The following is a 26293-nucleotide window of genomic DNA, read 5'->3' as shown; positions in this document are numbered from 1 at the left end:
TTCGGTTACATGGCCTCCCGATGGACGTGGTCTCTGACAGAGGTTCCCAATTCGTATCCAAATTTTGGCGAGAATTTTGTAAGTTACTGGGGGCCACGGTCAGTCTGTCCTCGGGCTATCATCCCCAGAGCAATGGCCAGTCTGAACGAGCCAATCAGGACCTGGAGAGAATGTTGCGATGTTTGGTTGCCAAGAATCCGTCGTCCTGGAGCCAACAGCTTTCTATGGTGGAGTACGCCCACAATTCGTTTCCAGTGTCATCCACGGGCCTCTCGCCATTTAAGTGTAGTTTAGGTTACCAGCCACCAATTTTTCCGAGTCTGGAATCCGAGGTCGCGGTCCCCTCCGCTCACGCATTCGTCCAGAGGTGCCGCCGTACTTGGACTAGAGCCCGGGAGACTCTACTCCAAGCAGGGGGGCGCATGAAGGCCAAGGCCGACCGCCACCGGTCAAAGCCTCCCGTTTACGTCGTGGGTCAAAAAGTGTGGCTTTCTACCAAGAATATTCCGCTCCGCTCCGTGTCTAACAAGTTAGCTCCCAAATTCATTGGCCCGTTTCCTGTCACCAAAATTATTAGTCCGGTGACAGTCCGACTCAAACTTCCTCCTGCGTACAGGAGAATTCACCCCGTCTTACATGTGTCTAAAGTCAAGCCCGTGTTTTATTCTCACATTAATCCGCCTGCCCCGGTTCCCCCCCCGCCGCGACTCGTAGATGGGGAACCTACATATTCGGTACATCGCATTCTGGACTCAAGACGGAGGGGACGCGGATTTCAGTACTTGGTGGACTGGGAGGGTTACGGTCCGGAGGAGAGAAGTTGGGTACCTGCTAGAGACATTTTGGATCACTCCCTTATCGATGATTACAATCGACAGGTAAGGTTGTCTGGGAACGCCAGGAGGCGTTCCTAGGGAGGGGGGTACTGTCACGGTTCATGAATCGGCTGTCTCATGCTGATGTGTCTGTGTGAGCGTTATTGTGTGGGCGTGGTTACTCGTTGTGTTGATTAGTGTCTCCAGCTGTCATCAATCCCAGTTCCCTTTATATGCCCAGTAATTTCCCTCTCATGTTGTCAGATCGTTGTGGTTGTTCCTCGGTGTGTGTCCTGTTCCTGTGCCTCGTCTGCAAAAGTTCTTCGTCTGGATTTCGTCAGTTTCTTCGTGTCGTCTGGATGTTCCACGGTTCCTGGTTTGTCACTCGAGCACGCAGATCACCGCACCACCACCGGATCGCCATCTCGTCCCTGCTTCATCGCCACCTGAGTGTTTGTCCCCGACCTGTGTCTACATCTGACTATTTATAATAAACTGACTTTTACTTGCATCTTGCATCCCCCTGTTATTTCACCACACCTAGTGGGGGTTCGTATTCACCGTCTTTAGATATGTACACAACGCTATCGGTATCGCAATAAATCAGTCTGTCCCCCAACCTGTCCATAAGATCATAAAGTTCCAACCGTGCGTGCGCTGTCGTAAAAGCCCCGAGAAACACATTAATGTCACGAGTCTGAGCTCCTTTCCCATCTGCGTAAGACCACTGAACGATCGCAACGGTGTCTGACACAAATGAGAAATGCTTGACGTCATACTCAACGCCAAAAATGTGTCGGGCAAACTGTTCAGGGTCTGTAAGTATTTCAGTTGTCGGTAGCTGTTCGCGCATAGAGAACCGGCCCCACAATGAATTAAGAACGAGTTTCATAATGGATCTGCGTGCGGCATTAAACTCAATCTTGTCCAGATTCAGCTTAATCCCTTCTTTCTCAAAGTAATCTCTAACATAAGATTCTTTGTCGTCGTCAGTCACAACATCTTTTGGAAAACCTGAACTCTCCTGTTTGAACTGTAAAAATGTTTTAACATAATCACAAAACAATGTTTCAGATCGTTGGGGGAAATGCCAGACCTCATCAATTTTTGTCACTTCATAACCCTTCTCAATTGCTTTTAACAGCTCGATGCTAACCCAACAACCGTGAATAGCCCTTTCCTCATCTGTGTGTACACACGGATGTGTCTGGTTTTGTTGTTCAGCACAGGACCTACAAAGTGGAAACATTAACTTGCCCCCAGTCCTATAAGGCAATACAGGATGAAGCAGCTTCCGCGGCGGAAGGACCGTAGCCTTGACGAGGCCATAATAATCTTCAAGGTTTTGAAAATCCTTGTATATTATTTCAGGGTGACCAATTGGGTAGCATTTTCGCGCCTGGCAGTAGGGATAGACATACTTAATACGCTCGCCCTCCGCGACTTTGTGGTACAGTTTTAACGCATTAGTTCGACCCCCGAATAAAGCTTCACGTGGTTTCAATCTTTCAGGGTGATTGTAAGTAGCCATGAAGTCCATCACTGCTATGTCGGTCTGTTTAGCACGGACCCAATCACACTCCCAAACCACCTCAACCTGAAGACCGTACGCACGCTCCAAAATTTCAAGCTTGTCATCACATTGTCTTTTCAGAATACCATAAGGTACTTTTGATAACGGATTGAGATCATTAGGGTTATGACAACGTTCGCAACCATGAAAAAAACACCCAAGAAATTCGAATGCTTTTTTCACGGTACCCTTGCCATAAAAACCATCCACATAGTATTTTCCAAATGACACCTCACCACGGTTTAGAGCATGTTGAACATCTATGGACCGTGTTGTTCGGATATATTCAAGCCATTCAATTGAAATGTTTGAATATGTCTTGTTCTGGTTGATGTACGCACAGTTGCGTGTTAGCGCTATTGTGTCTTTAGGGATGAAGCGTGTTTTATACGTAGCCATACATGTGGCAGCCAATGTAGTGTAATTAAACGGATCAAGGCCTGTACACAGAATGAATTCATCGTGATACTTCATACATACGTCCCTCAGCAGAACAACGTCGTTTTTACCATAAATCGCCAGTTCTTTTTTAAAATCGAACATTTTGTCTGAAATGGTACTGTACCAGTTATCAAACGCCTCTCTGTCTTGGCTCGACATTGCCGCGTACCCGTAAAATTCCTTGTCAGGGTACGGACCTATGTAGTTGTCATTTTCAACGCGGTTAAAGTGATGCGGGAAATACCCCTTCTCAGCGTTAGTCAGATTAAATGCAGCAGGTGTCTTGGCCAGCCGCATGGGTATGAAGGAGTATGAATCAATAAACCGCTGTTTGAATACAGCGTCATACATTAAGATTAGACGACAGCCTTGCATCGTAATTTTAGGGGCAAACCCCTTCTTAGTAAAGTATTCCAAAAGGATGAAATTATCAAACCCTGCTGCGTTATGCGCAATCCATGTGTAATTACTGTAACGAGGCTGTCTGAATTTTTTAACGAGGCGATCCACACAATCAGGTCCTTCGGCCACGAATTCTTCTCCAGCAAACGTAATAGCGCATACGAAATTGGCGATGTGCCTTCCGTTTTCATAACGGGTCTCAAAATCGTAGAAAATGTAACGATCGTTTGGCATCTCTGCCTTAACCGGCTGGATAAAACATTGATGCACACCATCGGTAACCAAACTCTCACCACAGTGCACACAACGATCTGCAGGGCATTTATGAGGTCTGGGTTTAGTGCCGCTGACATGGTAACGTCTATTACATTTTCCGCAATATTTGGTGACATCACACTGCGCGTATTGCATACCTTGAGGTGGTTTTTTATGCATCTCAAAACAGTTGTCAGACTTACAGTAGCGCAGACAGTCGTTGCAATGTTTTGGCTTTTTGGGTTGTTTATGACATTCTGGGTCATTTACATTTACATTTACATTTAGTCATTTAGCAGACGCCCTTATCCAAAGCGACTTACAAATTAGGACTAAGTTCAGCGAGTCATCATAAAGAGGCAAAAGCAACAACAACGCAGGAAGTGCTCAAAATACGAAGTTCTGGTATTATTCAGAGTAGCATAAGCCTGATAAGTGATGTTTCAAAGGGAAAGGATTTTTTTTTTTTTTTTTTTTTTTTTTTTTTAGGTTAAGTGCTCACGGAAGAGATTGGTTTTCAGCTGTTTTTTGAATGTTGTCAGGGATTCTGCATTCCGGATGAGGGTGGGGAGAGCGTTCCACCAGCATGGAACTGTAAATGAGAATGTTCTGGAAAGTGATTTTGTGGCTTTCTGTGATGGAACCACGAGACGTCGCTCGTTGACCGATCGTAGGTGTCTGGTAGGGATGTAGACTCGTAGGAGTGAGTGAAAGTAGGAGGGAGCTGAGCCTGTGATAGTTCTGTAAGCAAGCGTCAGTGCCTTGAACTTGATGCGAGCAGCTAGAGGTAGCCAGTGCAGAGAGATGAACAGAGGAGTGACGTGGGCCCTCTTGGGCTCGTTGAAGACAAGACGAGCTGCAGCATTCTGGATCATCTGTAGGGGTTTGGTCGCACATGCTGGGAGTCCAGCCAGAAGGGCATTGCAGTAGTCAAGCCTAGAGATGACCAGGGCCTGGACGATAAGTTGTGTTGCATGCTCAGTTAGGAAAGGCCTGATCTTCCTGATGTTGTGCAGTGCAAACCTGCATGATCGAGCTGTCTTTGAAATGTGATCTGTGAAGGTCAGCTGGTCATCAAACGTTACTCCAAGATTTCTGACCGTTGTCATTACAGACATCACAGACGTACCGACATCTGTGATCTCTCCTACATGTGAATCCTTGGTAGCAAAACTCACACACATATGGTGTCCCAATAAATGCGCGTAGGTTTTTAATCATAAAATAATGATTGTCATGCAGGTACAAAAACACTGTTTTAGAATGCGGATCGTCAGTGTTTGTATACTTCTCCAAAACACCCGTATCAGACCGATAGAAGACAACTATTTTAACATTGAGAATGCGTTCAAACTGTCTGATGTCATTAAATGCTATCTTGTGTTGATCAGCATATCCAGCTGACTTCTGCAATGAAGATGCTACAGACTCTAGCTCTGCGTGCGGTTTCTGAGGGTTTAGGAAATGTGCCAGGCAGATTGCAAAACAAAGGTTGTTTGAAACGTTCGTGGGGCAGAACAGATTAAGTCTGTTTTTGCCAATCACTTCGTTGTGGGCATGGTCACATAACTTTCGATAAGCACCGCCATGTTTACTTCTTGCTATCGACACTCTTAAATTCAATCTCTCATCAAACTGTACATCAGAGTTGCTCTGCATTATTTTTTCAAGCTCGTTTATAAATAGATCTACACTGTAACCATTGCCACCTGACAAAAGTGTACTAACATCTGATGTCAAACTCGGGCCCCTCAAGGTGATGCTGATTAAACTACCATCTCCACCTAACAGTCTGGAAAACGCCACTATTTCAGAAAGTGTGTCATGTAAAAACATGGTGTAGGCTGCTAAATCTGTAGAAGATATCTCCCGCAGATTTATAAGCCTGTGGATTTCCAGACCATTGAACCTAGTTCGTGGCAGTACAGTGTACCCACTCACATCACCGCCCTCTCTTACAAGTGATTCTATATCGCCACGTGTGAGACCCATGTTGGGTGCATCGGGGTTGAGTGTGGGTTGTGACTGTGTACACATCCCTCCTCCTGACTGCTGGGGAGTTACAAAATGTTCAAAATCAGAATTTGGTTCTGGAGTAGGTTCAGATACCTCTCCTGACTGCTGGGGGGTTACAAAATGTTCAAAATCAGAATTTGGTTCTGGAGTAGGTTCAGACACCTCTCCTGACTGCAGTGTATTCACTAAATGTTCAAAATCAGAATTTAGTTCTGGATCTTCATCTGACATCGAGCTCATAATGGTTAATAATTCTAGCAATGTGTCTGTTGTAGACTTAGGCCTATTAATTTCCTCCATTGTCTGTATTAAATAACGCAATGTTTCTGTGTTATTGCACGGATCAAGGGGTACCACACTACCATCATCTCGTCTAAACCTCGCTACCCGATCCTGATCAAAATCATCTGACTCCCGACAACGTTTGGCCATTTTAAAACAATTTTGTTTTGTTTTTTATTTAAACAATAGGTAGGTTGTACACTTGAAACTACAGAAAATAAAACCAGTGAAAAAAGAAAGAAAGAAAAACTACCTAATCAACAGCTATACAACCAGTCTGAAATTACACACGGTAAAAGAAAAAAAACACATTGTGTAAAAGAAAAAAAGTAAAACACACAAAAATAAAATTAAAATAATACGCAACTAATCACAACTCATCGGTGATTCTTTTTAAGCATGAACACAACCTGTTTTAACAGATCCACCATCAGACTTTGACCTTGGGCTTCTTTTTGGTTATCACCCCTATGCAATCGTTGCACTGCTAAGACTTGTTTAATCCAAATACCCTGCTGTTCTAGCACTGCTTTCGTAGAACATTCACAAACATCATGCTTTTTCTCATAAGCATCTAAGCGTCTCTCAAAACCATTAAGGCGTTCGTTAAGGGTTTTGTTTAATCGTACCTCGATGTTGTTCAATGTGGTGTTGACAGCCTCCTGTATCAGTCCGAATATGTGTTGAATGTCTATTTTGGGTTGTGATTCCCGTCTGAAAGCCTCCTGATTTGAAGGCAGCTGTTCATGGTCGGATTCTTCCACAGCCACTACGCTCTCGCTGGATGGAACACGTCGCTGTGTTTCGGGTTCGGGTGTAAATACACAGTCGTCCCACGATTCTATCAGACCATCACTCCAGCTCTGAACGTCATTTATATCGGGAACTGCATTGTCATCCACGACCACATCTGTTGAGAAAAAAGATGGGATAAAATAAAAATAGTATATTTTATGCATTAAAAGATGATATATATATATATTTTTTCAACATGCCTATTTATAAAGGTGTTTGAGAAGAGATGTCTACACTTTTAGACATTGTTCTCCACTACAGTAAGTTAAAAAGATAGGCTAAAAGCATACTCTAAGAGATATGCAAGTTCACGTTTTTTTAAACAACATGCATGTCAACAACAGTTTTAAAGTAACGCAATGTTAGGTTGTATAGGCCTACGTGCACATCCACACACACACACACACACACACACACACACACACACACACACACACACACACGGGACTCTCTCTCTATTACATCCAAATAAAAACATTATCATACTCTGCTACATTATTTGCATCTGATTTAGTATAAACAGAAATCAATCCAACAGCTTTGTTTGATCACATACTTTTAGCAGCAGATCGTCTTGGGGATGATGTCTGTGGTTTGAAATCAGCTGGTACTTTTGCTTTTGGTGCGATGTCCACAGCAGCTTAGTCTGTTTTTCGGTTTTGCTTCTATTCCACGCGAACTAGTCTTCTCCGTAGCATTAGTGGATTCAGACGCACCAATACGGTTCACAATGTTTGATAAGCCTTCTGGAAATACACATAAGGTAGTTTTAAACTAAAATCATCAGGCCGTAATAGCAAATATTATACTGGTCGATAATGTCGAAATACCAACACTTACTGATTGGTGGAATGCACACATTGTCTCGCGGGGCTGCATGTACTAATGCTGCGACAGTTTCCCGTTTCGGTCGGGCTGGTAAAAAAGATAGAGAGAGAGAGTGAGATACAAAGAAGATACGATATTTTTTCTTACGCACAATACAATATCTGAAGCATATGTGTTCACACACACACACACACACGCAACGCATACGGTTCAGTTTTAGGAAGCAGAATACACCAACACTTACGATGCACAAGGACGTCCGCGCTCTCTCGCGAAGGCGCCTGTACAGTGCTAGACCTCCGATTCGGATCTCCTCCTGGTTTATAAAAAAACGATTATGCATCACACGCACACACATACAAACATACAAACAATAGCAACATTTAAACATAAAACGTAATTATTACGTACCACTCGCTTGATTCAGGAAATTAAGCTCCTCAACGATATCGAAAAGACTCATATCAGTCACATCTTCTTTTATTAAATCCAGACAAGACAGAGGTAATACTTATCGGTTCAAAAAACCGCCCACAAAACCTCGCACAATACAACTTTAACATCATAGGATGTCCTGTTACTTTATCCGCTACAGTAAAAGACCTGGGTGTGATACTCGATTGCAACCTGTCTTTTGAAAATCATATTTCATATGTTACAAAAACAGCCTTTTTCCACCTTAGAAACATTGCTAAGCTACGTAATATGCTATCAGTTTCTGATGCAGAAAAGTTAGTTCATGCATTCATGACCTCGAGACTGGATTACTGTAATGCCTTATTAGCTGGTTGTCCTGCATCCTCAATAAACAAGCTACAGTTAGTCCAAAATGCCGCCGCTAGAGTTCTTACGAGATCAAGAAAATATGATCATATAACACCGATTTTATCATCACTGCATTGGTTACCTATAAAGCTCCGTATTAATTACAAGGTATTGCTACTGACTTATAAAGCCCTAAACGGCTTAGCTCCTGTCTATTTAACGGATCTTCTGTCGCCCTACAATCCATCGCGCTCTTTAAGATCACTAAATTCAAGGCTTTTGGTCATACCTAGGATATTCAGAACCACCAAAGGAGGGAGAGCATTTTCACATTTGGCTCCAAAACTCTGGAATAGTCTTCCTGATACTGTTCGTTGCTCAGACTCGCTGTCCCAGTTTAAAACTAGATTAAAGTCGCATCTCTTCAGCCAGGCATTCATATAATCCCACAGTTCAAACTACAATCCGGCCTCTAGCTCATAAATGCCAGAGGAGAACTGGCCCCCGACTGAGCCTGGGTTCTCCCAAGGTTTTTTTTCTCCATTAGGTCACCTGATGGAGTTTTAGGACACCATTAGGTCACTTGATGGAGTTTTTCGGTTCCTTGCCACTGTTGCCTTTGGCTTGCTCAGTTGGGGATATTTTGGGGATATTTAATTTAATTTTATCAATCAATAAATTCCTCTTGAAACAAACTTTGTTGTATTATTTAAATTTAATACTGTGAAGCTGCTTTGATACAATCTGTATTGTGAAAAGCGCTATACAAATAAACTTGACTTGACTTGACTTGACATCACCTGAAGCGCAGAGAACCTGTTTAAGTAACGCAATAGAACAGTGACTCGTATAAATAAAGTTTCTTAACAATATTACTAAATAATAAAAATAAAAAACACTTACTGTTAAGACAGGCGTCCATCTTCTTGTGACCTACGCACACGTTTCCAATAACGAAATGCAGCGTGGAAAATAGTAGTTTGAGAACGCGACAGAGACGCAGACGCGAACTGCTTGCTTAGATTACTGATGAAGTGAACCCATTTTTATACAGGCCACATGGATGGTCAAAAGTGTTAAATGTAGGCTGTTCCCTTACAACGCCATTTACATACACACCTAACACCACAGATAATAGCGCTCACACATCCCGCATCCTCTCCAGACAAACAGTTTATCCCCATCAGACTGGAAGGAGCCAGGTACCAATCAACAAATGGCCAGATAGTTTGGCACTGTAAATCAGAGACACGTCTGTTTGATCTGTTTTTTGTCTTTTAAAATATCCTCCCAACCGGACATCATCACGGGTGGACATGTGACATCGCGGTCACATGTCAATCAGGACGCAAATCTCAGCTAGCTTGACACTGTAAATCAGAGACCCTGTTTTCTTGACACATGGATTCCCTGTCAATCACTAGTGACACTAGGGTCATAAATCAATCAAAGGGGTCATAAATCAACCCAAAAGTGACACATATTATATGTTAATACTACTCTTGTCCATACATCCTGTAGTTCGAGAAGTCTATGAGAATATTTAGAAGTCCGATGGCTCACCTGATGATTGTGAGGCATGGTACTGTGTGGTTTACACAACATAAACCGATTGTTGTAGGGCCTGGAGAGTCATGTCAAATTCAGGGTAAACCAAATTTTTTTTCTAAATCTACAGATGTGCATGTCCTGATAAACCAGCCAGATGACAATAGTGTTTCAGATGATTTGCTAGTGAGACCTGAAGTGCAGTCTGTGTCTGTGGTATCTAATCGCATCATGACTGTTACCGTGAGGAACATGTCCACTAAAGATGTGCATCTGAATAGTGGCACACCAATTACTCATCTTTATCTTGTCGATATTGTACCTCAGCCTGCATTAGCCGGAAGTCAGTTGTCCGATACGCTAACTCCTGCCTCATTTGACTTTGGGAATTCGCCTATACCTGAGGACGCAAAGCAGCAGTTGTGTGAAAAATTGATGGAAAGGCGTGATGTATTTTCTTGTCACGAATGGGATGTTGGGCGTTCAAAGAGTGTACTAGGCATTAAATACGGCTTACTGATCTAGTGTTGCTTTCGTCAACGAAAATTATGACGAAATATTGTCGTCAACGAACCGTTATCACCTGACGAAAACGAGACGAGACGAGACGTAAATGCTGGTCATGTGACGATGACTAAAATACATGTATAATGCAATATTGTTGACGAATAAAAACGAGACTAAATGTGGTTTACAAAATAAAACTTCTTCATTTTCGTTGACCAAAACGAGACGAGACGAGATGTTATAACGTCACGAAGAATGAGAGAATTGTGCGTGAACCCATAGCTTTGTCGGGTTTAAATTCTGGTTTGCGATCTGGTCACCCGATTATCAGCGAATTTAACAATATTACTCCATTAGTTATTCTATTAAAATGTCTCATTGATATATTTGACACATTCATAATCATTACTTTTGCCGGTTCTTTGTGACAGCTGTTATGTGCGTTATTGGCAGCGTCTCTGGTTACATGAACTCGTCACCGCATCAGCACCAGAACATGGAGATTTTATTTTAGAGAATAATCGCACAACCTATTCGATATTCTATAATTAAATAAACTAATCGAATATCCAAAAATCGTGACTCATCCCTGCATAGAATCTTGTTTCTTTTCCCAATTCTTCACTCACGTCTCACCCATTTTCTAAAGGGATTATAAACGTTTCTTCATTGGTTCGCTTTTAATTAGGCCTATTATATTCGTATTTACTGTGGTAAAGTAGAACAACGCTGTAGGACAGATAGCCTACATTTGTACTTGCATGTCAAATTCTTTTTAACACAGTTTGTGCTTGTTATATTAGACATAGGGCGCGTCAAGTTTAGTTGTAAAGCGCGCTTCACACGCGCGGGTGATTTTTAGTTTCACTTTCTCTGGCAGCGCAATCTCAAACATAGCCTAAATATCTCGCCCTTGTGGAGGATAAAATTCGCTCTTCAGACCAATTTACATCAAGTAAAAAACACGAAGTTATCATTTAAAGAGATCGATGGTCTCTTTCCTGCTCGTGTCCCACATCCCTCTCAGAGAGCAGAGTGGTATCAGGCGTCTTTGTGTGGAAATATAAAACGAGTTTTTTTTTTTGTTTTGTTTTTTTATAACCCCACCACCGCCGGTAGTTGGTCCATTACCACCGCGGTGTTAAAAAAAACTGCCACCGTCACAGCCCTAAATATACAAAATATAATAAGATAACCTTGTTTGAAATTCTATATTGACTGGGTTAAATAGAATTGCATTACTAAAAAGGGACTAAAATACAATTTTCATTGACTAAAACTAGACTAAAATGTCATCAGTTTTCGTTGACTAAAACTAGACTAAAATGTCATCAGTTTTCGTCGACTAAAACTTGACTAGACTAAAAAGAGTATGAACGTGACTAAAACTAATAAAAACTAAAACGACAGCTTGACACAAAGACTAGACTAAAACTAAAATTAAAACAGGCTGCCAAAAACAACACTACTGATCAACTCCTTTTCGTCAACGTTCTCGCCGTTTGCCTCCTGCTGATTTGCAAGACGTGCGAAACCATCTGATGGAATTTCAGAAATGTGGTATCATCTCTGAATCCAGAAGCCCTTATGCCTCTCCTATCGTGGTAGTGCGTAAGAAATCAGGCAAAGCGCGAATGTGTGTTGACTACAGGAAATTGAACAGACGAACTATACCTGATCAATACACAGTCTCTAGGGTTGAAGATGCACTCCATAGTTTGGCCGGGAGCAAATGGCTCAGTGTACTTGATTTGCGAAGTGGGTATTATCAGATTCCCATGGAGGAAGCTGATAAAGAAAAGACTGCGTTTATTATGAGTATTATTATTATTATGTTTACTCCGTGCACTGTCAAGGTCTTCATCATATTTGTCGTGGTACCAGTCTTTGCAGCAATTATTTTACCGCAAATACTGCATTGCGTGCTGTTGGCATCGAGCCTGGAGAAATGTGCCCACACTTTTAATCGACTTTTCCACATCTTTAAGGTATTATGTGTGTGTGCTCGCGTCTCATATGAATATGTGCGCGGAGAGTTTGTGTGTGTGTGCTCGCGTCTCATTGAGTATGTGCGCTCGCGTCTCATTGAGTATGTGCGCGAGTTTATGTGTGCTCGCGTCTCATATAAGTATGCGCGTGGAGAGTTTGTGCGTGCGCGCACGTCTCATGAGTATGTGCGCGGAGAGTTCCGCGCGTCTCGTGTGTGTAGAGTTTGCGTGTATGTGCGTGAGCGACTTTATGTGTGTCGTTGTGCATTTCATATGTATTTGTTTGAGCACTGACGTTGACGGGTTAACCCCTTAGGTATCGAAATCTGGTACCGAACAAGTCATTTTTCGATACTCGATAGTATCGAGGCAATTCGGTCGGTACCTAAAAAGTATCGAACTCGGTACCCAGCCCCTAGACTTATGTTGGGCACATAGTGTCACAAGATGGAATCGCCACTGATCAGTCTAAGGTGGAAGCAGTTGTGAATTGGCCCAGACCGCAGACAGTTACCCAATTGAGATCCTTTCTGGGTTTTTGTGGCTACTATCGACGGTTTGTGAAAGGGTACTCTAGTTTGTGCAGACCCCTCAACCAGTTGTTAAGGGTTATCCACAAAAACGCCAGGGAAAGGAGAACCTCAAGAAGCCTGCTACTGATGGGCTCTTCATGCCCTCAGATCCATTTGGTTCTCGATGGGATGCCAGTTGTGAGGTGGCTTTTCAGGATCTAAAACTCCGTTTGAAGCAATCCCCGGTGGTAGTGTTTGCCGACCTTGAACTACCTTATGTGTTACACGTTGACGCCAGTATGGATGGACTGGGTGGCGTGCTCTATCAACAACATCCTGAAGGATTGCGCCCAGTGGCATTCATTAGTAGAAGTCTTTCTACCTCTGAAAGGAATTACCCAGCACATAAGCTGGAATTCTTGGCATTGAAGTGGGCGGTAGTTGACAAGCTGCATGACTATCTTTATGGAGTAACTTTCGAAGTCAGAATGGACAACAATCCCCTGCCTTACATTCTGACTTTGGCTAAGTTAGACGCTACAGGTCACAGATGGCTAGCAGCTCTGTCAACGTACCAGTTCAGCTTGAAGTACAGACGGGGATTGATAAACATCGATGCAGACTTTCTGTCGAGACGGCCTCATTTCAGTCCTGGAGCTGAAGAAACGTGGGAGGAAGTTCCATCTTCCGGATTACGTACTCTCTGCCAATCTGTGGAAGCAAAGGATCAAGTGACAAGGTGCCATTGAGTCAGCTGTAGTACATCAGCAAAATGTTTACTTATACCCAGGGGGCAAAGGGGGTTTAGCAGACATGGGCTGCTGTAAAAGGTTGTCATATAAAAATGAAATCTATGATGTCTGAGGATCACAACCTGGGTGGACAACCCGGTCAACAAGCTGCTGGAAACTTGTAATTAGGGTCAAAACAAGGCTACGTCAAATTCTGCTTTAACTCCCCGGAATCACCCAATTAATTAATAGTCCAGGCAAAGTAGTGTTTTACGACAGACTAATTGTAAAATAATTTTTTTCAGCTTAGATAATTTCTATTAGGTGTCCAGAACAACATATTAAAAGTCCTAAGAAATCCTAGTTGAGGAAATATGTTAAAGGACAATTCCGGTGAAAAATGAACCTAGGGGTAATTAACACATGGTTACCGAGTCGATCGTTCCCTGGGATGCGTTTTCATGAAAATCGAATGTAAAGAGTTTTTTCTCTAAAAACAGATTAGCTTATAACGCTAGTATATGGGGCACAGAGTAAGTAAAAGTAAATCGCTAGTTAATACCACTAACAAGGCTCAAAATAGCCTCACACTAACACGGTAGCATAATGAGGGTCCCTACATGCAAACCGAAGCATTGAGAACTTTGTAAGTGTACAGACAGTTTAATAAGAAGATACTTTATAAAGACAGTACATTACGCGTTTACAGGGTGGAGTCATCTTGGAAAACAGTCTCGACTAGTCGAGCCACGAACGCCGTGCTACGTTAGATTTCACAAACGTAATTCCTATCGACCAGCTCACTGATCTGAAAAGTGTGTCTATCTGGTTTTTCATCTGTCTTCTGTGTGAGAGTGAATCGTTTAGTTGGTAAGAATGACTTCTGCCTGTAATCTCGTAATCTTACCAACAATACCAATCATTTGTAAATCTACCAGCCCAAAATTTAATCTCACCACGTTACTAATGACTAAGATGGCTATTCTGACTTTCTTCTGATGTTATCTGTGGGGAATGTCATTAGGTAAGGCTTGTTCGAAAAAAAAAGGAAAAAAAAGAATTTAGAAAGCACCTGGAGGCAAGATTGTGCAATCAATTCTTAAGGTCAATATAAGTCTTTTTATGGCAAGTAACCCAGATAAGTGTGTCAAGTGACTGTTTATGCATTGGTTAACTTACTGAATGGACATGAATGTGTTAGTTATTTGGTCCCTGTTTTTTCTACTTGTGACTTTGTTTTCTTGGCCATAAGTAAATGTGGATAGGAGCAGGTTTCACTCAATGTGTATACTTGTCAACTTTAAGAGTGCTGGCCTAGATAATTAGAATACATAAAGTGGGAGAGAGGCCGCACTATGGCCGCACTATGCTTAAATATATTTTTATTTTTATTTGCAAATAAAAAAAATATATATTTAAGCATAGTGCGGCCTCTCTCCCACTTTGTATTCTTGGCCATAAGTCAATTAGGCCTAGTGTTGAGCTCATTTGCATATTTAAAATAGATTTTTCAAAGAAACTTGTAAAACAAAAATGTTACTTTTCATGTATACTTTCACTGTGTGAGGTTTGATTGTGATAGGAGTAAAGGAAAAAATAAGTCCATTAGGGTGTATTTTGGGCATATTCGATTAGTATATTGCTCATTTGCATATTTAAATTCATTTTCAAAGAAACTTCTAATACAAAATGTTTTACTTTTCTTGTAGACTTTCATTGTGTAAAGTTTTATTGTGGTAGGAGTAAAGGAAGAAATTAAGCCTATTTGGTTGTATTTTGGGTAGCCTATATTTGATTAGTGTATAGCTAATTTGCATATTCAAATTCATTTTCAAAGAAACTTGTAATACAAAATGTTGTACTTTTCATGGGTACTTTCATTGTGTAAAGTTTCATTTTGATAGGAGTAAAGGAAAAAAAATAGCCCTATTGGGGTGTATTGTTGCCTGGCCTTATTGGCACATCTCGGATTGATGAGAATTTAACATTTCCTCAACTAGGATTTCTTAGGACTTTTAGTATGTTGTTCTGGACACCTCATAGAAATGATCTAAGCTGAAAAAAATTATTTTACAATTAGTTCTATTTTTGGCTCCAAAATGAGTTACTTTGCCTGGACTATAAGAGGCATTGTTAACTCTTACATTCATTACATGTACAATCAATGCATCAGATGACAGCTTATCTTCCACTCTTTTGAAAGGTGTGCTCAGTTTGTTTCTAGCATAAAGTATCAGGGAGATATGGCTCAGGATTCATGAATATAATTAAACCTTTTTAGCATGTTTGGGTGATTCCGGGGAGTTAAAGCAGAATTTGAGGTAGCATTGTTTTGACCCTAATTACAAGTTTCCAGCAGCTTGTTGACCGGGTTGTCCACCCAGGTTGTGATCCTCAGACATCATAGATTTAATTTTTATATGACAACCTTTTACAGCAGCCCATGTCTGATTTCCTAAAAAACAGGTGTTTTGCCCCCTGGGTATTACCCGAGTTGTGTTATCCTGAGAGTGAAGTGTTTCGAGCTGCTGGAAAAGTTGTTTCCTTTACACTCAGGATGAGCTGAGGAATTTAAACTTCAATGAGTTGAGGGAGGCTCAGGGGAATGACCCTTGCCTGAGTAAAGTTAGGCTAGCAGTTAGTCAGAAGCAATTATCTGGAAGTGTTCAATTGGACCATGTTGACCTCAAGGCCTTGAAGAAAAAATGGAAAAGTCTGGAAGTGGATCAAGGTTTGCTATACCGGGTGGTCAAGAGGAAAAGTAATCAAAAATACAGGCAGTTTGTGCTTCCCACTGCTCTCCGCAGTTTGTGCTTCCCACTGCTCTCCGCAGTTCTGTTTTGGAGTCTTTGCATGACAAAAATGGACATTTAGGTTTTGAGAAAACGTATGCGCTCGTGAGAGACCGTTTTTTCTGGCCTAGGATGAAAGAAGTGGAAGCATACTGTAAAAATTGTGATCGCTGTATAATGAGGAAGACTTTGCCTCAGAGAAGTGCGCCTATGTCACACATGCACAGTTCTGGGGCCTCATTTATAAACGTTGCGTACACACAAAAGAAGGCGTACACCGCTCTCTACGCAATAATCGGTATTTATAAAAAGCAAACTTGACGTGAAAATGTGCGGTCCTTCACGCAAAATCTGACCCAGGCGTATGCACAAAAACGGGTGAAATGAGAAATGGCGGCACCGTCGGAAGATGGAAGAAACACGTGAAAGTGTGTGAAACTGTAGACCGTTGTGTAAAAGAAATGGCAATACTGCCTCTCATAAATAACATGAAGACTTCACAAAGCAAGTCTTACAATTAACAGCCTACATGAACACCCGTTTGATCGATCTGCAGTGTAAAACAAACAAAATCAAACGAAGATTACAACAGAAATGCAAATTAAAACATATTTGCAAAATATGTTCTGTAGGGCTGGGACAACGCGTCGAAGTCATCGATGACGTCGACGCAAAAAATACGTCGACGCAAAATATGCGCGTCGATTCGTCGACCTGTTTTCATTTCTCTAAAAAACTTTTGCAAATTGCTTCACAGTGTGTACCTTATGTGTACTGATACGCGATGGCCATCATTCTATCCAACGTTATATAACCAATCCAGGGGTTTTCCTGCATTGATTTTTTTTGGCGGCCGCCAAAGCCTTATTTGATCGATGAGTGATGTAGAATAGAATGACTGACTGCGCTTGACAGGGCGCATATAAGTACGAGAGAGAGCGTTTCACGGACTATTTATGGGAAACTATGGGCGTGACATGAAGCCGCAAAAGTTGCGCTACATTTAGAATTGATTGTGATTTATTAAGGGAAAACTGCGTAGGATGTGCGTGCGCACGGTTTTATAAATCCGAATATTTCTGTGCGTACGCACGTCCTATGTTTCACCCGTACGCCACTTCTGACGCAAATCCTACGCAAAGTTTTATAAATGAGGCCCCAGGTCCTCTGGATTTAGTCTGTATTGATTTTCTAACAATTGAGCCAGACACCCGAAATGTTAGTAATGTGTTGGTCATTACCGATCATTTTACTCGGTATGCCCAGGCTTTTCCTTGCAAAGACCAGAAAGCTTTGACAGTTGCGAGAACCTTGTGGGAGAAGTATTTTGTTCACTATGGCCTGCCAAATAGTAGAGATGCACCGATTGATCGGCTGGTGACCGAAATTGGCCGATTTTCACGTGATCGGCCATGACCGGCGACCGGCCGGTCAGTCTGACATATGCCGATTTTATGCCGGTCAAATGGACTCGGGCGCCGCATGATTAACATCGCGCAACATCAGCATCACACGTGTACACGGAACGCACATGTAGGAGCAAATGTCAGCGGCGCGAGAGCAGCGCATTTTTTTGGGCAGCAGGAGCAGCGCGCGAGCGTCAAGCAGGAGCGTCGCGTGAGCAGCAGTGAAGCGCGGGTTTTGCTGCCGAGTCTATTTTTGCAGCGCTGCTCACGCTCAATTAATGTGAAAGCACACTTTTGATGGACAAACTAAAAATGATTTTACACAAAAAGTGCTCAAAATGCACAGAATAAGTATGTCTGGTGTGTTTTAACAAGAACTGGAGTATGTAAGAAAAGAAAAGATTTAAACTTGTTTTCATTATTCAGTTTTGGTTGCAAGTATGGTTATGATTATAAAAAATAAAGTAAACTAGCCAGAAAATATAGAAATATCTTTATACTGCAAGGCTATATATATATATATATATATAATGTATGTATGTGTGTGTGTATTTCCCACACCAGGAGTAATTTATATAGTTCTATTTTATAGTGATTATCTGTTAAAACAAATTCTATATTCTATGCAAAATGTAAAATATTCTATTAAAGAAAAGATAGAAAATAAATATTTGTGTGTGCTGTAAAGTGGTTAGAAAAAATGAAATCGGAATCGGCTAAAATCGGTATCGGCAGGTCAAACTCAATGAAAAATCGGAAATCGGAATCGGCCTAGAAAATTGTAATCGGTGCATCTCTACCAAAAAGACTACACTCTCTGATCAGGGGTGGGATTTTGAGATCCATTTGATCAAGGAGATGTTGGCTATGTTGGGGGTAAAGAAATCCCGCACTTCTCCGTGCCACCCACAAGGGGATCCACAACTAGAGAGGTTTAACAGGACACTTCTCAATATGCTTGGCACATTGAATGCACAACAAAAATCAAGGTGGAGCCAGGATATTGCCCAGTTAGTTCATTCGTACAATTCTACCCAAAATGATGCGACCGGGTATACGCCATACTTCCTCATGTTTGGAAGAGAGCCTAAGTTACCGGTGGATGTGTGTCTCGGGGTTCGGTCTGATGAAGATTCACCAGTTTCCTACGGGAAATATGTAGAGAGAATGAGGCAACAATTAAAGGAAGTCTAACTTGCCTGTCTATAAGTTGGTTCCAGTGAGTGGCAATGGGCCCAAAAAGGTTCTACATAGAAACCATATCTTGCCCTTGAAATCACAAGTGAAAGTGAGTTCTGAAAGTGAAAACCCGAGCCCTTTACCCGTTCGTAAGACCAGAAAGAGACGAAGTGAGAATGAAAAGCCCATGTCCGAGCCTGTTAACCTTGTGCAGAGAGATTTTTCATTATCTGATTCAGAGTCAGAATATGATTATGGGCCCCTTATGTGCTTTGATTCTAACTCTCTGGAGATTGAACATCATGGTCAGGACCAGCAAGATAAGGGTGTTGTTGTGCCTCATGTCTCTGATTTCCCCAGAGTGGAGGAGGTGGGTCAACTGTTGGGAGATCAAGTTGAGACTTTAGATGATGGAAATGTTTACACACAAATAGTAGGTGGTGAAGGTACAAGTGAACAGCAGTTTGTACATACCGATAACCTGCCTGAGTTCATTGATCCTGTGACTTCAGTGGTAGAACCGTCTAATGTGCTTGATAATTCTCAGGTGAGGAGATCTGGGAGGCAAAGAAAAACCCCTGAGAGGTTTACTTATCCTGAGCTGGGAAGACCTGTTAAAGAGAAAATGGTTGCTTCTCATTGCTGTGGGGTTGTTGGTCATGGAACTAAGTCTTTATGTTTTTGTGAACATGGTCAAAACAAACATGTGTGGTGGTGTAATTCTCAAGCATTGTGTAATATGTGCAAGAGAAATTCAAAGGCTTTTCCTTGCTCAGTCCCAAGAGTGTAAACCTAGAATTACTCATTTTCTTGCAAGGTTTGAGAATACTTAATTATTTTCTTTCCCCCTTTGTGTGTTCCTCTTAAGTCCAGACATGGGGGCATGCTGGAATTTGGTGGGGGGAGGATGTAACCCTGTGAATATTTGTACACATTTATTTTAATTTGTTGATTTTATTTTATTTTTATTTATTTTTTGAATACATGGGAATTTGGATATTGTCATGTAAAGGTAGGGGGGAGTGAAGGGAAATGTAAATTAATACTATTAAGTATTTGAGGTGATTGACTCTTGTATGGGGATGCTAGTTTCTCAAGAGAGAGTTCAAATGTTAATTTCCTTTGTTTTCTCAGAGAGTAGCACTCTCTTCCAGTTTTTCTAGTCTTACAGGTGCGACCTAAGAGATAAGAATTAAACAAGCTAGAGTACTACCAACATTTTTTATAGATCGTAGCCTAATAGGATGTTGTGTCAAATGCCGCAGTTAAATCAATAAATTAGTATAGTTAGAAGTCATGAGTCAGCTGCTATCAATAAATCATTCGAAATCTTGACACGGGCAGTCTTTGTACTATGAAATAAGCCATAAGTCCATGCTGACAGCTCGGTAATTCTCATATTTGCCCAGAGAACTAGGACAATAGATTCCAGGGGGGAAATAGAACCACAAGCAAATGTACAGAAAGAGCAGGCTAACTTGCAAATCCAAGGCTGCGTTTACACTGCAAGTCTTAATGCACAGATCCAATCTTTTGACCATATCCAATTTTTTGGCACGCCTGTTTACATTCACTTTAGACACGACTGGTATCCGATATTTGTGTTTACATTAATTCCCGCCCAAAATGTTGCCATTATGGACAAGAAAACAGCTGTCATGGATGTTTTACAGCGCAAAATCTGACCGGATATATACAGGAAAATAGCAGTAATTTTCGGTGTCATTTTATCCAGTGCCGTCGCAGGTGGGGTGCGAGGCCCTGTGCGAACTTGAAATGCGAGGCCCTGCTCTTTGATGTGGATGCTCAATTGTGCATGAATAAAGGTCATACGGACGTAGCTGTTGTAGTTCTATTGCACGCATAATCTCGCACACACACACACACACGCCGTTGGTGGTGCGCTCAAAGTCATCTGTCAGTTGTGCAGTTACCCAAAATCTCCTGAATGAAGTTAAAACCCATCATGTCACTGATATGTGTTTTTTAAATCAAGTGATCAAAGAGCTCGTTGCCGCTGCGATCAGTGGCGCGGATACAGTGTTTTCTCGTGTGGCTCGCGCACACGCCGCACTTTCACTCGGACGCGCGCTTCAATCCGTTCCGTTGCGGATAATAATGTTGCATTATCGAACGTTGTGTCATCGTGGATATTGTACTATTGTATTGCTAAATCCCACGACCACTATGTCGGTCTGAGACAGCGAGACCTAGACAAGACCGAGAGGTCCGAGACCAAGACAAGACCAAAGACCGTCAAGGCCGTGACAAGACCGAGACCACGTAAAAGTGGTCTCGAGACCGGTCTCGAGACATACATCACTAGCGTGTGCGCGAGCCACACGAGAAAACACTGTATCCACGCCACTGATCGCAGCGGCAACGAGCACTTTGATCACTTGATTTAAAAAACACATTTCAGCGCTAGATCGTCTCTTATTTAAAAAACGAACGAAATGAATGCTCTGCCAGTTAACTGGAGATGTTTTATTTGTAGAATTGTTACATTTGAGATGTTGTAACAACAATGCCTCTAGTTTAGGGAATTTATTAGCTCAAATGAGAGGTTATATTCATAAGATATGAATATGCATATGCCGTTTACATAAATTAAATTATTCCAAAAAGGGAATAGGTCAGACCTCAACGTATATCAATAATTTCCACGATTACTCGTAGAATTTACTGATATAAGTAGATAGAATTATATTTTAATTGGGGGAAATTTAGATAGAGGTTAATTCTCATTTATCATACAACCATCCGTCCGGCAGATCGGATGCACGATTTCTGAACAGAAACCTATTGTCTTCAACACGACAAATAATTTTCCTGTGGCCACAAAGGAATGATTATTTTCGTGTCTTAGACAACTTAGATTGTTTAATAGTAAAATAAAGGGTAGAGCTGGTAGGCAATCACACTTTCAGGGATTTCAGTAATGAAACAATATGAGACAGATTCAATTCACAAAGATTATAGGATTTTAATCAAACAACTAAGATTACAGGTACTATTTCAATCACGCAAGAGTAAATATGCATAACAAACAAATAATATAAACGATCGCAAATAAGACATAAAATAAAACAAAATATATGAGAGGGAAAGAGAAAATGAGAGAGGGAAAAAGAGAGAGTTTAAATGAGAGAGTTTTGGTGTGTGTGTAAGATGGTAGCGTGAAAAGGGAGGTGTGTGTGGTTTTTAGAGCACGTGCGTATGTTTTCCTAGGAACGCGTGCGTGTATGTGTGTGCGTGTGGGTTTGAGAGCACGTGTGGGTGTAAGGGTGTGTGTGTGAGGATAAGTGTGTGCGTAAAGAATGAGTGAGAGATTTAGAGAAAGGCAAAGACAGTCTACAACATTCCTTCACACCGAGACCCCAACAGTTTCTAGTAATTAATTATTAGACAACTTAAACAGCATTTCTTTCGGATTGCGAATTTAAGAATGTAATCGTGTACTTTACTTGTTCTTGCTTATTTGGGCCCTCGTTTCGTGAGCCGGTTGTGTACCAAAGGAGCCTGGAACACGTGGTCTGATGCGTCGTCAAGGCAGAGGTTGTTGCGATGGTAACTGTTGCGTTGTTGCGATGCGTTCAACTTAGCCAAAGATGATTTAGCCTTAAGTTGGTTTCGTTGGTTGGTAAGAAATTATCAAACTGAGACAAACTATCAAGAAAAGAAAGACTTAGAATAGAAAACGAAAATAAAAGCAAACGAAGGTTTCTTGGAAGAAGGAAGGAGGCGGGTCTCTCTCTCTCTCTGGCGAACTGCTACGAGAAAGAGAGGACGCGCCGTGTTTTGAAGGAGCTAAGCCTCCGCCTTCTGGCGTACGTGATCCAATCGTCTGTTACGACGTGTTGTTGCCACCTCCTTACATTTCGCAGAGCTATACGCCCCTTCCGATTATGTATTAAACTAATAAATTCGGTTATAACCCTTGATAGCCCGGGATTAATGAAAGAAAGCATAATTTTATACATTTAGTTAAGGATTCAACACCGTAGGTTCTTCCTGAACCCAATGGTACCGCGAGTGATGATTCTGTGATCTGAGGATACATAGATACATGATTTCTCGTGATTACAGGCGCATCACATTAATTACATCCCAATAAAGCTTCATAGGTATATCAGCGTGGTTACAGGGATCATACACACATCAAGAAATATATTTTAAACATTTTACAAGGTAACTTTGATCACATGTGGTTTAGGGTTTGTGAGAGTCTCTGTGTGAGTGTGTGTCGACACAGGCTGAGAGTTCACAACCGCGCGCTGAACTTCTGTCCTCGAGCCGCGGGGGTGAGAGGCTATGTGTGTGCGTTTTTAGAAATTATGCAATTAACATGGTTTGGACATTTGTTCGGATAAAGTCTTGTTGTTCTGAGGTGTAAATCAGTGTCTAAGAGATCCCTAGGGGGTTCTTTCGAGATCGCTCTATTGGTCAGCGGATGTTCGCCAAGCAGTAAAACAGAAGGTTTTTGTTGATTCAGAAGTAAGAGATCTGTGTTTTCCGATAGGCAGTCAATGATTTACGCCGTTTGTCGGCGTCATTTGGTCTGCACGTCCTGCGCAGCGGAATCTTGAGACAAAAGAGGTGTTTGTAAATGGGGATTCCAGTAAGTTGATTAGGTCCTAGACTAGAGAGGGGGTTTGATCACAGGGTAATCTCAGTAATTTAATCATATAGAGAGAGAGCTGACAATCTGACCATCTTCTTTGCGTTACAATGTTTTAAAAAGTGGTGGGGACAAAAAAAACAAACAAAAAAACAGCAGGATTGCGAGGCCTCTTAGTGGCGCGAGGCCCTGTGCGGTTGCACAGTTCGCACAGTCTATGCGACGGATCTGATTTTATCTACAGCTCGTTAGATCTAGAATTCTGAAGCTGAAATAAAGTAGCGAATTAACGAGAGAGAGAGAGAGAGAGAGTAATAGTAAAGCTTGTTGGTTTAATTACAGAAAAGTTATCACCTCATTATCGATATCGGATATGTATCTGATTTAAAACCACTTTTGGAAGTGGCTCAGATCGGAATGCGAAAAAATTGGATCTCGTGCTGATTTTTGTGTTTACACGTTTACAAGAGAATTCTGAGAATTCTGTTAGATGCGAGTAAAAAATCTGATTTTTTTTTTTGTTGTTGAAATATCAATATATTTGTTCAATGCACATAGATATAAAATGGTACAGAGAGCTTGAGTCTCTTTTTTTCGAGATGAGGAAGTATCTGGTGTAAAAGCCATTGTGGCTTTGCTTGGATGGAATCACTGTTATTGCTCTTTTGTTCGGCAGAGGAAATTTCTTCCTGGATACCATGCGTTAATTTTCCCTGTATTTGAAAATGAATTATCCCTCTTGAATTGTGGGGGTGTAAGTGGCAAATTGCAGTCTCTCCAATTGTATATTTGAAGTGTTCTGGCACCATTTCGTCGCCTTATCACCTGAGTAGGATGAAGAGCTGAAGACTTATAGTAAAATAAGTCAAACTCTTCTGACTTCATTGCTTCAGTCAGCTCTTCATCCTACTCAGGTGATAAGGCGACGACAGTCTTAAGGAGTTACGTGATACAGACCACAAATGTGTTCCCAACTCAGCCACAAAATGGTGCCAGAACACTTGTTTTTAGGGATGCACCGATCCACATTTTTTCACTTCCGATCCGATCCCGATACCTGAATTTGGATATCGGCCGATACCGATACTATTCCGATACCAGAGCTGTGTTTGCTTTAATATTATTATTATCATTATTGTTTATTTTATATGATGCTGAAATAAACTCCTCTCAACAGGCAAGTATGATATGTAGGCCTACATATTTATGCATGTATGGTAAGTATAAGGTCAGAAAAGGAAGTCAGAAAAACAGTAAATCCGCTTAACTCTGCCTCTAGCTCATAAATGCCAGAGGAGAACTGGCCCCCGACTGAGCCTGGGTTCTCCCAAGGTTTTTTTTTCTCCATTAGGTCACCTGATGGAGTTTTAGGACACCATTAGGTCACTTGATGAAGTTTTTCGGTTCCTTGCCACTGTTGCCTTTGGCTTGCTCAGTTGGGGATATTTTGGGGATATTTAATTTTATTTTATCAATCAATAAATTCCTCTTGAAACAAACTTTGTTGTATTATTTTAATTTAATACTGTGAAGCTGCTTTGATACAATCTGTATTGTGAAAAGCGCTATACAAATAAACTTGACTTGACTTGACTTAACAGGAAAAATCCCATTCTGAAAACAAATATGCAAGTGTAGGTCATGTCAATATTTATTACATTCCCAAAATGTCAAATACTTGAGTCTTGAAATATAAGAAAAGTGCAAGTGTAAACATCTTACACACACACACTATCTAAAGGGTGATCCTCGCTCCGATGCTGTAACTCTCTCGATGAATGCTCGATCAACATCAGCCATGTTGCAAACAGACAAGCGGATTTCGCCTCAGACGCGCGTCAATTTTCGCTTCAAACTTTTGCTTTTTACGAGCGTCAATTTCGCTCTGGGCGCGCAAATGGATTCAAAATATTCAAGCGTCCAACTAGACGCGGCAGACGCGAATTTGACGCGCTATTCGCGTTTGGTGTGAACGCACAGTAACGTGGTGCTTTTTTAAAGGAGTCATGACCTGTAATTTTCACTTTTCCACGAGACAAAATGTATGTTATGATTGCCTAACGATTATACACTGGCCGGGAAGCCGATATTTAAAAGTGAAGCGTTTGTTTACCCCTGGGTTCGTCAACCAGCCCACGTGCACGCGCACTCAAATACGTGATGTTCAAGTCAGCGCAGGATTTACCATATATGGACACCGCAGACCTATGCTGCAGGAAGCCCGTCCTGATATGGACACCGCAGACCTATGCTGCAGGAAGCCCGCCCTGCCCCTCTCCCCCTCATATTCAGTACGCACTCGACCGTGAAAGATGCAGAAACGTGGTGCACACGTGAGTTGCTCTGTTGTTGACTGCCAGAATCAACATGGAAATGTTTTTTCTCTCCCAAGAACGGACCAAGCTATCAGGGACCAGTGGGTTAAATTCATTTTTAATGACGCGGTTCCTACAACCCTTCCCACTGGCTTAGGTGTCTGTGCTAAACATTTTACAAAAATTGCGTTGCAATGATAAGATCTTTATTCACGCGATCAACAGACTGTCTGTCTTCTGCTCAGTCAGTGCTCATCATGCTGCAACCTTTCATGTGATGGAATATATTTAAATATAATGCTTTAAACGATACTTTTCACGATTTGTTAATCTCGATAGCTGTAGTAGTAAAAACGTAGTAAAAGTTTTCGAGAGAGTTCATGAACTTCATCTAATACTACTAGCTATTTCATATGCAAGCATGTCAGCCAATCACAGCAGTGGGCGTTTGCACTGCAGTCTCACAGCAGACACGCCCCTTAAAACAGAGCGTTCAAATCTGAGGCTGAAATCAGGCTTGGA

At 41.6% G+C, this 26293-nt stretch overlaps 1 protein-coding gene and 1 long non-coding RNA gene across 3 annotated transcripts in view; one reads left to right on the top strand and one right to left on the bottom strand.

Moving 5' to 3' along the window:
- The window catches only part of LOC309496318 (protein phosphatase 1H-like), a gene marked incomplete at both ends in the record, with an annotated part of 153642 nt that overhangs the window by 40344 nt on the left and 87005 nt on the right, over positions 1-26293 (top strand). The gene's annotated exons all lie outside the window — the stretch shown is intronic.
- LOC309496325 lies at positions 7167-9667 on the bottom strand. Of its 2 annotated transcripts, XR_014205112.1 has the most exons (5): positions 8973-9667; positions 7819-7884; positions 7652-7723; positions 7420-7494; positions 7167-7325 (listed from the first exon to the last, which is right to left on the bottom strand). It is a non-coding gene; the product is annotated as an uncharacterized lncRNA (long non-coding RNA). The 2 variants fall into 2 exon arrangements; XR_014205111.1 differs by having other exon boundaries at positions 7652-7884.

Source organism: Leuciscus leuciscus (genome assembly GCF_965113295.1).
Source record: "Leuciscus leuciscus genome assembly, chromosome: 4".
NCBI classification, from domain to species: domain Eukaryota; kingdom Metazoa; phylum Chordata; class Actinopteri; order Cypriniformes; family Leuciscidae; genus Leuciscus; species Leuciscus leuciscus.
The sequence above is the reverse complement of the archived record's forward strand: the minus strand, read 5'-3'. Positions and strand labels throughout refer to the sequence as shown.